Consider the following 14,932-nt stretch of genomic DNA (forward strand, 5'->3'; position numbering starts at 1 on the left):
CTTGGTTCTCAAAAACTGAGGGAAATACTTACGCTACATTGCTGCATCACCCTTTCCTCTTCAAGGGAAAACCAACGCAGTGCTCAAGAGGTAGTAAGAAGGATTTCTGGCGCCGTTGCGGGGGAGTCTACACAAAAGTCAACATACCAAGTACCCATCACAAACCCTTATCTCCCGCCTTACATTATTTGCCATTTGCCTCTCGTTTTCCCCTCCCCCACTTCACCCTTGCCGTTTTATTCGCCCTCTCTTTTCCGTTCGCCTCTCTTTCGCTTGCTTCTTGTTTGCTCGTGTGTTGGATTGCTTGCTTGTCACGATGGCTCAAGATAATACTAAATTGTGTGACTTTACCAATACCAACAATAATGATTTTCTTAGCACTCCGATTGCTCCTATTACCGATACTGAATCTTGTGATATCAATACTGCTTTACTGAATCTTGTCATGAAAGATCAATTCGCCGGCCTTCTAGTGAAGATGCCACTACCCATCTAAATAGCTTCATTGATTTGTGTGATATGCAAAAGAAGAAAAATGTGGATAATGATATTGTTAAATTGAAGCTATTTCCTTTTTCGCTTAGAGATCGTGCTAAAGCTTGGTTTTCGTCTTTGCCTAAAAATAGTATTGATTCTTGGAATAAGTGCAAAGATGCTTTTATCTCTAAGTATTTTCCTCCCGCTAAGATCATTTCTCTTAGAAACGATATTATGAATTTTAAGCAACTTGATCATGAACATGTTGCACAAGCTTGGGAGAGGATGGAATTAATGATACGTAATTGCCCTACTCATGGTTTGAATTTGTGGATGATTATAAACAAATTATGCCGGATTGAATTTTGCTTCTAGAAATCTTTTAGATTCGTCCGCAGGAGGCACTTTTATGGAAATCACTTTAGGAGAAGCTACTAAACTCCTAGATAATATTATGGTTAATTATTCTCAATGGCACACTGAAAGATCTACTAATAAAAAGGTGCATGCGATAGAAGAAATTAATGTTTTGAATGGAAAGATGGATGAACTTATGAAATTATTTGCTACTAAAAGTGTTTCTTCTAATCCTAATGATATGCCTTTGTCTACTTTGATTGAGAATAATAATGAATCTATGGATGTGAATTTTGTTGGTAGGAATAATTTTGGTAACAACGCGTATAGAGGAAACTTTAATCCTAGGCCGTATCCTAGTAATTCCTCTAATAATTATGGTAATTCCTACAACAATTCTTATGGAAATTTTAATAATATGCCTTTTGAATTTGAGACTAGTGTTAAGGAGTTTATGAATTCGCAAAAGAATTTCAATGCTTTGCTTGAAGAAAAGTTGCTTAAAGTTGATGAATTGGCTAGGAACGTTGGTAGAATTTCTCTTGATGTTGATTCTTTGAAACTTAGATCTATTCCTCCTAAGCATGATATCAATGGGTCTCTCAAAGCCATGAGAATTTCCATTATGAGTGCAAAGAAAGAACCGCTAGGATGCGTGCTAAGAAAGATTGTTTTGTGAAAGCGTGTTATTCTAGTTTCTATGAAAATAAAGATGATGATCTAAAAGTTATTGATGTGTCCCCTATTAAATCTTTGTTTTGCAATATGAATCTTGATAATGATGGGACTGAATATGATCCACCTTTACCTAGAAGGCGTTCCAAAAATTCCGAGTTTTTAGATCTTGATGCAAAAATTGGTAAAAGTGGGATTGAAGAGATCAAAACTCTAGATATTAATAAACTCACTATTTTGGGTTTCAAGGAATTTAATTATGATAATTGCTCTTTGATAGATTGTATTTCCTTGTTGCAATCCGTGCTAAATTCTCCACATGCTTACAGTCAACATAAAGCTTTTACTAAACATATCGTTGATGCTTTCATGCAATCTTATGAAGAAAAACTTGAGTTGGAAGTTTCTATCCCTAAAAACTTTATGATGAGTGGGAACCTACTATTAAAATTAAGATTAAAGATCATGAATGCTATGCTTTGTGTGACTTGGGTGCTAGTGTTTCCACGATTCCAAAAACTTTGTGTGATCTGCTAGGTTTCCGTGATTTTGATGATTGCTCTCTAAACTTGCACCTTGCGGATTCCACCATTAAGAAACCTATGGGAAGAATTAATGATGTTCTTATTATTTCAAATAGGAATTATGTGCCCGTAGATTTTATTGTTCTTGATATAGATTGCAATCCTTCATGTCCTATTATTCTTGGTAGACCTTTCCTTAGAACGATTGGTGCAATTATTGATATGAAGGAAGGGAATATTAGATTCCAATTTCCGTTAAGGAAAGGCATGGAACACTTCCCTAGAAAGAAAATAAAATTACCTTATGAATCTATTATGAGAGCCACTTATGGATTGCCTACCAAAGATGGCAATACCTAAATCTATCCTTGCTTTTATGCCTAGCTAGGGGCGTTAAACGATAGCGCTTGTTGGGAGGCAACCCAATTTTATTTTTAGTTTTTTGCTTTTTGCTTCTGTAGAGGAATAAATATTTGATCTAGCCTCTGGTTAGATGTGTTTTTATGTTTTAATTAGTGTTTGTGCCAAGTTAAATCTATAGGATCTTCTTGGATGATAGTTATTTGATCTTGCTGAAAATTCCAGAAACTTTCTGTTCACGAAAATAATTGTTAAAAATCACCAGAACGTGATAAAATATTGATTCCAATTGCTGATGATCAATAAACAAATTATCTAGGTCTTCCTATTTTGGCTGAATTTTTGGAGTTCCAGAAGTTTGCGTTAGTGACAGATTACTACAGACTGTTCTGTTTTTGACAGATTCTGTTTTTCGTGTGTTGTTTGCTTATTTTGATGAATCTATGGCTAGTAAAATAGTTTATAAACCATAGAGAAGTTGGAATAAAGTAGGTTTAATACCAATATAAATAAAGAACGAGTTCATTACAGTACCTTGAAGTGGTGTTTTGTCTTCTTTCGCTAACGGAGCTCACGAGATTTTCTGTTAAGTTTAAGTTTTCAAGTTTTGGGTAAAAGATTTGATGGATTATGGAACAAGGAGTGGCAAGATCCTAAGCTTGGGGATGCCCATGGCACCCCAAGATAATCTAAGGACACCAAAAAGCCAAAGCTTGGGGATGCCCCGGAAGGCATCCCCTCTTTCGTCTACTTCCATCGATAACTTTACTTGGAGCTATATTTTTATTCACCACATGATATGTGTTTTGCTTGGAGCGTCTTGTATGATTTGAGTATTTGTTTGTTAGTTTTCCACAAACATCGTTGCTGTACACACCTTTTGAGAGAGACACACATGATTCAGAATTTATTAGAATACTCTATGCGCTTCACTTATATCTTTTGAGCTATATAGTTTTTGCTCTAGTGCTTCACTTATATCTTTTAGAGCACGGCGGTGGTTTTGTTTTATAGAAACTATTATTCTCTCATGCTTCACTTATATTATTTTGAGAGTCTTAAACAGCATGGTAATTTTCTTAAATTGGGAAATTAATCTTAATATATTAGGTATTCAAGACTAGTAAAAAACTTTCTTTGAGTGTGCTGAATGCTAATAGAAGTTTGATGCTTGATGATTGTTTTGAGATATGGAGGTAGTGATATTAAAGTTGTGCTAGTTGAGTAGTTGTGAATTTGAGAAATACTTGTGTTGAAGTTTGCAAGTCCCGTAGCATGCACGTATGCTAAACGTTATGTAGCAAATTTGAAACATGAGGTGTTCTTTGATTGTCCTCCTTATGAGTGGCGGTCAGGGACGAGCGATGGTCTTTTCCTACCAATCTATCCCCTAGGAGCATGCGCGTAGTGCTTGGTTTTTGATGACTTGTAGATTTTTGCAATAAGTATGTGAGTTCTTTATGACTAATGTTGAGTCCATGGATTATACGCACTCTTACCCTTCCATCATTGCTAGCCTCTTCGGTACCGTGCATTGCCCTTTCTCACATTGAGAGTTGGTGCAAACTTCGCCGCTGCATCCAAACCCCGTGATATGATACGCTCTTTCACACATAAACCTCCTTATATCTTCCTCAAAACAGCCACCATACCTACCTATTATGGCATTTCCATAGCCATTCCGAGATATATTGACATGCAACTTTCCACCGTTCCGTTTATCATGACACGTTCATCATTGTCATATTGCTTTGCATGATCATGTAGTTGACATTGTATTTGTGGCAAAGCCACCGTTCATAATTTTTTCATACATGTCACTCTTGATTCATTGCTATCCCGGTATACCGCCGGAGGCATTCATATAGAGTCATACTTTGTTCTAGTATCGAGTTGTAATCATTGAGTTGTAAATAAATAGAAGTGTGATGATCATTATTCATAGAGCATTGTCCCAATAAAAAAAAGAGAGAAAGGCCAAAAAAAGGAAGGCCCAAAAAAAGAGAATAAAAAGGGACAATGCTACTATCCTTTTTCCACACTTGTGCTTCAATGTAGCACTTTGATCTTCATAATAGAGATTCTCTTGTTTTGTCACTTTCATATACTAGTGGGAATTTTTCATTATAGAACTTGGCTTGTATATTCCAACAATGGGCTTCCTCAAATGCCCTAGGTCTTCGTGAGGAAGCAAGTTGGATGCACACCCACTTAGTTTCTTTTGTTGAGCTTTCATGCATTTATAGCTCTAGTGCATCCGTTGCATGGCAATCCCTACTCCTTGCATTAACATCAATCCATGGGCATCTCCATAGCTCATTGATTAGCCGCGTCGATGTGAGACTTTCTCCTTTTTTGTCTTCTCCACATAACCCCCATCATTATATTCTATTCCACCCATAGTGCTATATCCATGGCTCACGCTCATGTATTGCGTGAAGGTTGAAAAAGTTTGAGATTACTAAAGTATGAAACAATTGCTTGGCTTGTCATCGGGGTTGTGCATGATGAGAGCATTCGTGTGTGACGAAAATGGAGCATGACTAAACTATATGATTTTGTAGGGATGAACTTTCTTTGGCCATGTTATTTTGAGAGGACATAATTGCTTAGTTAGTATGCTTGAAGTATTATTACTTTTATGTCAATATTAAACTTTTATTTTGAATCTTTCGGATCTGAATATTCATACCACAATTAAGAGAATTACATTGAAATTATGCCAAGTAGCATTCCACATCAAAAATTCTGTTTTTATCATTTACCTACTCGAGGACGAGCAGGAATTAAGCTTGGGGATGCTTGATACGTCTCCAATGTATCTATAATTTTTTTATTGTTCCATGCTATATTATATTCTGTTTTGGACATTAATGGGCTTTATTATACACTTTTATATTATTTTTGGGACTAACCTATTAACCGGAGGCCAACCCAGAATTGTTGTTTTTTTTGCCTATTTTAGTGTTTCGCAGAAAAAGAATATCAAACGGAGTCCAAACGGAATGAAACTTTCGGGAACGTGATTTTCGGAACGAACGTGATCCAGAGGACTTGGACCCTACGTCAAGACATCAACCAGGAAGGCACGAGGTAGGGGGGCGCGCCCTCCATCCTCGTGGGCCCCACGTTGCTCCACCGACGTACTTCTTCCTCCTATATATACCTACGTACCCCCAAACTACCAGATATGGAGCCAAAAACCTAATTCCACCGCCGCAACCTTTTGTACCCGTGAGATCCCATCTTGGGGCCTTTTCCGGAGCTCCGCCGGAGGGGGCATCGATCACGGAGGGCTCCTACATCAACACCATAGCCTCTCCGATGATGTGTGAGTAGTTTACCTCAGACCTTCGGGTCCATAGTTATTAGCTAGATGGCTTCTTCTCTCTTTTTGGACCTCAATACAATGTTCTCCCCCTCTCTTGTGGAGATCTATTCGATGTAATCTTGTTTTGCGGTGTGTTTGTTGAGACCGATAAATTGTGGGTTTATGATCAAGTTTATCTATGAACAATATTTGAATCTTCTCTGAATTCTTTTATGTATGATTGGTTATCTTTGCAAGTCTCTTCGAATTATCAGTTTGGTTTAGCCTACTAGATTGATCTTTCTCGCAATGGGAGAAGTGCTTAGCTTTGGGTTCAATCTTGTGGTGTCCTTTCCCAGTGACAGTAGGGGCAGCAAGGCACGTATTGTATTGTTGCCATCGAGGATAACAAGATGGGGTTTATATCATATTGCATGAGTTTATCCCTCTACATCATGTCATCTTACTTAAAGTGTTACTCTGTTCTTATGAACTTAATACTCTAGATGCATGCTGGATAGCGGTCGATGTGTGGAGTAATAGTAGTAGATGCAGGCAGGAGTCGGTCTACTTGTCTCGAACGTGATGCCTATATACATGATCATACCTAGATATTCTCATAACTATGCTCAATTCTGTCAATTGCTCAACAGTAATTTGTTAACCCACCGTAATACTTATGCTCTCGAGAGAAGCCACTAGTGAAACCTATGGCCCCCGGGTGTATTTTCCATCATATTAATCTCCCGTCAACAAGTTATTTCTGTCGCCGTCTTTATTTTGCTTTCTTTACTTTGCATCTTTATCATAAAAATACAAAAAATATTATCTTATCATATCTATCAGATCTCACTCTCGTAAGTGACCGTGAAGGGATTGACAACCCCTTTATTGTGTTGGTTGCGAGGATTTATTTGTTTGTGTAGGTGCGAGGGACTCGTGCGTGGCCTCCTACTGGATTGATACCTTGGTTCTCAAAAACTGAGGGAAATACTTACGCTACTTTGCTACATCACCCTTTCCTCTTCAAGGGAAAACCTACGCAGTGCTCAAGAGGTAGCAGCAGTGCGGCGGCGCGGGTGGTGCGGAGCCACAGATGGCTCGGCAGGGACTCGGTGCCGCTCTGTCCCAGTGAGCTGCAGCTTCAGATCTTGCTCCCTTGGGGTGGTAGCCTGCTCCCTTCGCCGGCGGTCCTAGTGGCCGAGGCCGAGGGCTGGTGGTGCAGGGCGGAGCTGGTGGTCAGCGTAGCGTGCGGGCTCGGGCGACGCGGTGTCCCTGTGAGCTGCCATGCCTGATCTAGGGGCTTCTCTTCGCCCAGATCTGGATCCCGCTGGTGCGGTGGCTCACATGGCCTGGTAGGCTCCATTGCTGCGGCTGGGGGGGTCGATGGTGGCTGCTGTCGGCGGGGTAGGCGTGTGGTGGTGTGTTGTGGCTAGCGGTGAGGGATTGGGTGCAGGTGGCGGCCGAGACCGACCGGCTCTGTTTGTGCAGGTGCTCGAGGTGAGTGGATGTGATAGAGGATATCTCTTGCTGGACCTAGCGGGGACGCTCGCCGGGGACTGGCAGGAGGGTGTAGGTCTAACGCTGCCGGAGTTGGTGGCCGGCGTGGCGGAGATGGCCGGGCTGGGATGCTTCAGGCGAAAGCCTTCTGCTGGCATCGTCGGCAACTATGATGCCGACGTCCTCGGGCGCCGTTTCCCTTCATGAAGGCATCATTAGGGAGCTACCGTTTCCCGCTATTTTCCTGTGCTCTGGGTGAAAGCCTTAGATCCCTCTCTGGATCGGACGACGACGCCATCTTTGATGTCATTTTCCCCCTTGGGGGCGTTGTTTTAGGAGCCATGGATCCGCAGTTGGTCTATTGATGTCTGGGTTGGAGCGTTGGTTCGGGTTGTTGGTTTGTAGGGCGGTGGCGGTGGAGGTGCTCTGTGGCGGTGACCAATGCCTTGGTCATCAAGTGCTGATGGTTGGCCTCTCCTTTTGGGGGGCTCGTGGCGGCGGTGAGGTCTCGGTGGTCGCTGCTCTTCGATGGCGTTTGAGGTTTGGTTGCCTCACACAGTGCTCTGGTTCTCTCTATTTGTGACGGCGGCCATGGTGTGGCATAGAGGAGGTGCATGATTGTCTCGGTGGATCATTGCCCTTCGGTGCGGTCTGTGGCTCTCTCTGTCGCGACGTTCCTAGGCAGTGGGATGCCCTTCGACGGTGGCTGCGACTTCCTAGCTCTTCAAGGTGCTGAGTGAATGCAGAGCAGCAGACGACTTCTTCTCTACGTCTTCTCGGCGGCGGACCTCCTTTCGACCAATCCAACAAAGGTAGTTCCCGCTCTTCTCGATTTTTTTGAAACTATGATGACTTTTATAGCAAATTCGGAAACTATACACCCTAATGCAGAAAAATCAAAAGTATCACCTTGTCGGTCCCATGTTGGCCGAAGAGAGACTTTTCGGCCAACCGTTGGCCAAAAAGGACTTTTCGGTGGCCAAAGAGCCCCTCTTCGGCCAACACCTGCTCTACTGTTTTAGAAAATTCATATCAATTAGGATTTTTAGTATTTTAATTTGATTCTTTTTTGCATTAGATTAGAAATTTTATGAAGTTTCTGTAGATATCAAGTTTGACTAGATTTGAAAGTTTGAATTTGAATTTTCATGAATTTGCTCAAATCACTAGATTGCCTATAATTTGAGCTAGGAGTATTTTTTCAGATGATTCTTTTTGCTACTGGTTCTTTGTGACTTTGTTTATTAGTAGTAATTAATTGGCGAATTTTATAATTATTTAAAATTTGGTTTTTATGAAAACAGTTCTGTTTTAGTGTTTTATAGGTTTTATGCCATTTCTTTTAATTTTAATTGCTTTAAATTATTTTCTTTAGTTTTTTTGACATATTCTTTTTGTTTCTGTTTAGTTATCAGTAGCTATTTTATTTGTAGTATTTTTTGTATTTTATTTCTTTTATCCTACTAGAAAACTTGTTTTGAGCTTCATAGGAGCTTATATTTCAAAGTTCCTTATAAATCATGTACAACTATTGCCGTTTTATACATGAAAAAAATACTTTTCCGCAATCTTTTTCCCTCCATCTTCTTTGCCGCCATTTTCTCCCGCCATTTTCTTTCCCGCCACACTAAGGAGTGCTGCATCGACGGAGGATGACTATGATGCCTTCATGTGGAGTGTGAAACACTGTGTGAGAGAAGTCATAAGTGTGAAAAACTCTCTGATGATGATGACGAAGCTGCAAACACTTATGACTTCTCTCAGACAGTGTTTCACACTCTACCAGCAGCACCGACGCATGAGATACATACCGTGTCAGTCGATGTTATCTACGGTCGTGGACAACATGAGGCTCATTTTATAAGTTGAGAAGTGAAGATGGCGAGAAAGAAGATGGCAGGAAAGAAGATGGCGGGAGAGAAAATAGCGGGAAAGAAAATGGCGGGAGAGAATGGCAGGAAATAAAATGGCGGGAGAAAATGGAGGGAGAGAATGGCGGCAAATAAAATGACAGGAAAGAAAATGGCAGGAGAAAATGGAGGCAAAGAATGGCGGGAGAGAATGGCGGCAAAGAATGGTGGGAGAAAATGGCGGCAAAGAAAATAGCGGGAGAAAATGGAGGAAAAGAACGACGGGAAAGAAAATGGATGAATAAAGAAATAAAATACAAAAAATACTACAAATAAAATATCTACTAATAACTTAATAGAAACTAAAAGAATATGTCAAAAAAATAAAGAAAACAATTTAAAGCAATTAAATTTAAAAGAAATAGCACAAAACCTATAAAACACTAAAACAGAACTGTTTTCATGAAAACCTAATTCTAAATAATCCTAAAATTCACCAATTAATTACTACTGATAAACAAAATCACAAAGAACCAGTAACAAAAAGAACCATCTAAAAAGAATACTCCTAGCTCAAATTATAGGCAATCTAGTGATTTGAGCAAATTCATAAAAATTCAAATTCAAACTTTCAAATCTAGTCAAACTTGATATCCACAGAAACTTCATAAAATTTCTAATCTAATGCAAAAAGAATCAAATTAAAATACTAAAAATCCTAATTGATATGAATTTTCTAAAACAGTAGAGCCGGTGTTGGCCGAAGAGGGACTCTTTGGCCAACTGTTGGCCGAAAAGTCCTTTTTGGCCAGCGGTTGGCCGAAAAGTCCCTCTTTGGCCAACAGGAGGCCGACAGGGTGATACTTTTGATTTTTCTGCCCGAATTTGCCGGTCCGCCGGTGGTGATGGGTGCTAAGTTCTTGGTGTTGGCTGCTTGTCGCAGCTTGCTTCTGGTTCTCTCTCTGTGGTTCTTTGTTCGTAGCTTGCGTCTGGTTCTCCTCTTTGTTTTTCTTTGTTTCTTCTTGGGTGTGTTGGCTGCTATCTCTTGTACCCGTTGTCGTGTATCTCTCTTATTTATAATGAAAATGATTCAGGCCGGCGTAAGCCCGCCGTAGCACCGTAAAAAAACATTTTATAACTTATATGTGGCATCAGTGGATAATATTTAGCAAATTTGTGAGCAATTTCCCTGACGTATGCAATATTCTCTTTATTATTAGGTATTGATATAGATTTCTTTTCTATAAGATTCGGTCCTCTACAAGTACTCCCTCCGTTTTTATTTACTTCTCATATGTTCCTCTTACTTAGAGGGAGTATCTTTACCTAATATTAAAGGACGGAGGCTTTCATAGTTCTCCATACGTCACCCTTTTATATCCGTTAATTTTATGTCAATCACAAAGATGAACGGTTGAGATAAAAAAACGTCTCTAATCACGTTCGGGTGCCGAGTTTCCGTCTACAGCCCCATGTGAAAAAACGATTGGTATGTTTTCCACGAATCGCTACAAAAGGCCTAGGCCCATGCTGCTCCTCTGCACGTGCGTCCTTGATACACACGTCCTGATGGATTGGAACGTGAACAACTCGAATTCATCAGCAACACGAGATCGAGTCGGCATCGATCCACCCACACCTACATAGCACACGGGTTCCCTAAGAAAACACAACCCAGGACGGGGAGGCGGGGGAGGCAGAACAGCGAGGATGTGAGATGGAGGAGGCCTTCAGGGAGGCCCGTCCCATGCATGAGGAAGAAGATAGCAGCTAGGGCTGGGGATGGTCGCCGACGAGCAGGGCACAAGGCGGTGGTGCACGGAGTAAAACGATCGGCAGCATGCATGGGAGCTTCGAGCTGCGGCACGCGGGGTGGCCTAGCGACAGCTCACGGGTGACTGGGGCAGCATCACTAAGAGCATCTCCAACAGCCGCGTCAAAAGGCGCGCGCGGGGTAAACCGAGTTTTTAGCGCGCGCGGGACGTTTCGGCGCGCTCCAGCGGTGGCGGGAAAGTCGCGCGCGCGGGAACCGTTTGCGTGCGTGCGGGAAAAGGCGGCAGGTCACGCGCTATTTTTGGCGCACCGCTTCCGGCGCGCCTATAAAATGCGGCGCTCGTCACGCGCTTATTTCACACACTTCTCTTCCTCTTCCGCTGCCACGTGCGCCTCCACCGCTTCCTCGGTTGCTTCCGCTGCCACGCGCGCCTCCACCGCTTCCTCGGTTGATTCCGCTGCCACGCGCGCCACCGCTCCAGCGCCCCGCCACCGACGCGCCACCATGCCGCCGCGTCGCCGAGGAGCGTCGGGCTACCACGGCGTCCGCCAGCGCCCCAACGGCGGGTTCTACTCCGAGATACGGTCCGGCCAACTCCGGCTCGGCCTCGGCACCTTCAAGACAGCGCACAAGGCCGCCCGCGCGTACGACGCGGCGGCGTGGCGCCTAGGCAGGCCGCGCCAGCAGATGAACTTCCACGACGTCCACACGCTCCAACAGGCGCTGGACGTCGCCCCGTCGCCTCGTCTTCGCACGGCACAAGACCGTGCGGAGCACGCTGAGCGGCAGCGCCGCCTCCTCGTCGCCCATGAGGACGAGCGGGTCATGGCGGAGTGGCGCCAGCGCCACCCGGAGGACGTCACCTACGAGCAAGCCTACTGGCCAAGGCGCCGCGAGGAGGAGACGCAAAGGCGCCGCGATGAGCGATTGGACAGGCGTCGGCGGAAGGCCCTGGCGCTATCGCAGTGCGAAATCGTTGAGAATGGTTGTCAGACGATCTTTACGTCTGATGATGATCGTTGGGAGGACATGTGGCTCGATACCTCGGACCAGACCAGCGAGGATGGCGACGATGACGATGACGACTGGAAGTAGGCTGTAGTTGCGTATGTAGTTGCACTATCTAATAGTTTTTGTCTATGTCGTTGCACTACCTAGTAGTTTTTATCTATCTATGCTATGGAACTATGTAAAATATTTATGTATCGTTTTTCTATCTATGAATTTTATTTATCTTTTTATTAAAAAAATGTACGCAATGTTTAGCGCGCGCTGCATTTTAGCGCGGCCGCTGAAGCTACGCGCGCGCTCAATTTTGACGCGTCTGCTGGAGCCAGCGCTGCCGGCCGCGCCAAACCAGGCGAACGGCGCGCGGCAAATGCTTTTTTTGCGCGCGGCGCGTTGCACGGCTGTTGGAGATGCTCTGACAGAGGCGTAGCCGGCCAGCTTCCTAGTGTAGGCACGCCTATGTACCACTACTAGCCTAGAACCTCCTGACGCCATAGCGCCTTCATCCAGATCAAGATATGAAGATTAATTGGAAAGCAAGAACCCAGTTGATTTTTTATTGCCTCTCCCCTCCATATTTTCCCATATCGTGAGATAGTGGTCGTGGCATGGTGAGGCCGACGCAGCGAACACAGAGGCAGAAGCTTGCGGAGAAGCCGCGCAGCACAGGCGGGCAGGCCAGGGTGACCTCGCTGGGGAGGCATGGACAGAGGCGCTAGATCGGGATGCCGAGGTGATGAGGACAGTCCAGAGAAACAAGAGAACACAGAGACAGGGGTGCTTGGGCTAAAGATACAGAACAAAATCACGTTCGTGTATGTCCTGTCGACAGATGAATCAATCTCCTTAATTTGAAGTTTCAACCCAGCAACCTTCATGTACGTACATGTGTGTATCAGGGAAGGACGGATCCATTGGCCTGCGTACCACACATCCCTTCACTAATTCCATTAGTGTAATTCTTGACAAGGTAAATATGATTCCCTAATCCCTGAGTTTCTTTATTGATCTCTGATCATTGATGCCTAATGTCGTTATATATTATTGATTCTATAAGCGTTCTCAAATAGGAACATACCGTGATTTTGATATGGAACCATTTTTTAGATACAATTCCTATAACTTCCCTTGTCAGTTTGATAAAATCACATGTGTGATGGAGGTTGTCACCTATTACGGTTTACATTGTCAGAAATCTTCGAGACCCTCTGTCGATCCGCACTATCTTTGAAACAACATGACTTCCGTGTCATTTCTAAACATATGTATATATTTGGTGTGCTGGATTTTCTGATGTAGATACTATATAAGAGGAAGCTATTCAACAATCCTGCTCAAATTGGTACGGATCAGATCGATTTTATTCGGTAAATATTTTATGCTTGATAGATACAAGGCTCCCTCTTCTGTCATTCTCGCCAGCACTTGTCAATCGTTGTGCTCAAGGGCATACTTGTGACATCAGAAAATGCGCATATTTAGTTGTACTCGATGCGCATTTTTACTATACGTGATGCAGGGCAAAAAGATGTTGTCAGGACGTAGGAGGTAATAACACATTTAATCATTTCCTATTTTTTTTCCTTTGCCTGTTTTTGCCGTCATATACATTGTATCTCCCACTGTAACGCACGGGCAAATTTGTATTCTTGAAAGTTTTAGTCATCTCTGCTGCAGCTAAGTGTTCAAGTGCAATCTCTAGCAAAGTTCCATTTGTTGTTGTGTTGACTTCTGAGGATAGGCGGCCAAGCAACTCGTGGCAGCTGTGTTGCGCCTGCTCCGCCGCTGCCTTGACTCGCCGTCGACGTTGCCGGTTGGGTTGCAGGGGCACAAGATCATCGTGTGGCCCAGTGCATGGGTGCCGAGTATGCTTGATTGACATGTCGGAGGAGAAGGCCTAGAGCTTGGTGGCGCGCGCGTGTGTGATGTTTTTTTCTCCCACTGCAACGCACCGATCGATTTATTCATGAATCCGTCAATTTTCTCTGATTTTTTTTTCAATAGCCAAACATTAACTGGATTGATTCATGGATATGCTATGTGACAAGTCGTGTGAGATGAAGGTGGTGAACCGTCTCCATGTGAAGCCAAGTATGTGGTGGCTTTGCCATGGATGATGGTAGACCGGTACGTGTAAAAGTTTGAGCTGTCAAATTCGGTGTGATCGAGCTCCTCGACAGTTAAACCTGAAAAGTTCAGTGAAGATTCAGATTACATATAGATTTATTTTTTTCTACAATGCTATAATCACGCTAAATATGCGCATCGAGTACCAGAGATGATTAAAAAATTGCTTGCAGATAGGCAGCTGGGTGCATGCAGAACTGTCGAGGAGGCCGAAGCCAACGCTATTCTGGTCGGACTGAAGGAATACGTATCCCGAGGCTCCCTGGTGGTGGAGATCATTGTCCTACCCAATTATTGTTGATATTAAATCTACACTGAGTAATTTTTAGGCATATCACATGAGGACTGTCAGAAGAACAAACAATGGGCTGGCTCATCAACTAGCAAATGTTCCCAAAGCTCATGGAGATCTTGTGGTTCCGGATGGTGTCCCGGACCAACAACATGATCTGCTCCGGAAGGAACACTATGCAGCCTTGACGTTGGCTTAAGTATTGATGTAATCCTCAAAAATGATATTGCTTACAGATAGGTTATACACAAACATGCATGTTGTAGCTCTGTTAATTTTAATTTTGGAATACTGAGATCTATTCAGATGTTTTCCTTACTCTTATGGCTAAAAAATCCAGCAGATAGTGACTGAAGTTTGTTGGTTTTACTCAACTTGGTGCTGCTTGATTGGTACTCAATCAAGATGAGGGTGACCATGATAGCCGGTGGGTATAGGTATATGTACTGAATTTTCTGTTGTGCCAAAACTAACACATTGGAATATTTCTATTGGCTGCTACCATATTTCAAAGTAAGAACACGATGATGCAAAGGAATCTCATTATGTAGCCATATGTAATCTCAATTTTTACTATGTATAAACTATAGAGGTAGGCACACAAACGTTTATCCATATTTTCCTTCTATTGATCTATGACAAAGGGGATGTGCTGGACTGAGTGGACCTTGCTATTGA

Source organism: Triticum aestivum, chromosome 1D (genome assembly GCF_018294505.1).
Source record: "Triticum aestivum cultivar Chinese Spring chromosome 1D, IWGSC CS RefSeq v2.1, whole genome shotgun sequence".
Classification (NCBI taxonomy): domain Eukaryota; kingdom Viridiplantae; phylum Streptophyta; class Magnoliopsida; order Poales; family Poaceae; genus Triticum; species Triticum aestivum.